This window comes from Carlito syrichta, unplaced genomic scaffold (assembly GCF_000164805.1).
Source record: "Carlito syrichta isolate Samal-C Ts95f unplaced genomic scaffold, Tarsius_syrichta-2.0.1 Scaffold314005, whole genome shotgun sequence".
Classification (NCBI taxonomy): Eukaryota; Metazoa; Chordata; class Mammalia; order Primates; family Tarsiidae; genus Carlito; species Carlito syrichta.
Window position 1 is genome coordinate 403,547 of NW_007258101.1, and position 934 is coordinate 404,480.

Here is a 934-nt window from a genome sequence, read left to right on the forward strand (position 1 = left end):
ACTGTTTTGTTCTTTTGGGGGGTTCAGAAGCTGGCGCCTGGGAGCGATTAGACCGTCTACCGGGCCCGCCGCAACCTCGCACACCGGCCACCAGGTGGCGCCGCAAAGCAAGCGCTGCCGCAGGGACTTCGGACTGGCGGCCGCGAGACGGGGGTCCGTCGGTGGCGCGCCCAGGCTTCCAACACCCAGAGGCGGAGGCAGAAAGCCGCCCCCTCCGACTTTTCAGAAAGGAGGAGGAAAAGAAAATGCAATGGAAGGACGGAACAGGGTCCTGAGGCGCAAAACCGTAAAACAGGGTGAAAGGAAATGTGCGAGATGAAACTTTCTGGATTTGTTGTTGTAAGTTTACCAAGGCGCGACACAGCCAGAATCTAGACTTGATACGTCTGTAATCCGACCTAGTTTCGCATTTCCGTGCTCGTAAAAACGTCGAATTCAGAGTCGGAATGAACCCTGTTCCAACTCTCCACCTTCAGGATCGCTTTGCGGGTGTCAGCTGCCCATCCAACAGGCATCACTGCTCAGCGCCTCGGCGTGTCCGGACAGTGTAAGTCAGGGCAAGTGGTTTCAGATGCTTGAGTGGCAAGGACACCCTTGGGTTTCTGTCGTTTTTCTTTCAAGCCGCGAGGAAAAGCTCGTTTAGCCACTGTCTAACGAACAGTCCTAACATCCCCGTGGATGGGGTAGGGAGCGGGAATTATACGTGGGGTGTGGACCCGTTCAGTCCATCGACGGCGTCAGGTGCCCAGTGGCCGCCCAGAGTAGGCGCCAGACACTTCGAGGAAAAAGGAAGAAAAGACTGGCCGGGCTCTCGCGCCGAAGTATTTGTATTCGCGCCTCTGAAAACTGACCTCGGACAAGAGGGGACGAAGCGCCGGAACCGGCACTTGCACACGGGATGGGGCGGCGCACCCACTTCTCCCTCAGAGGCCAG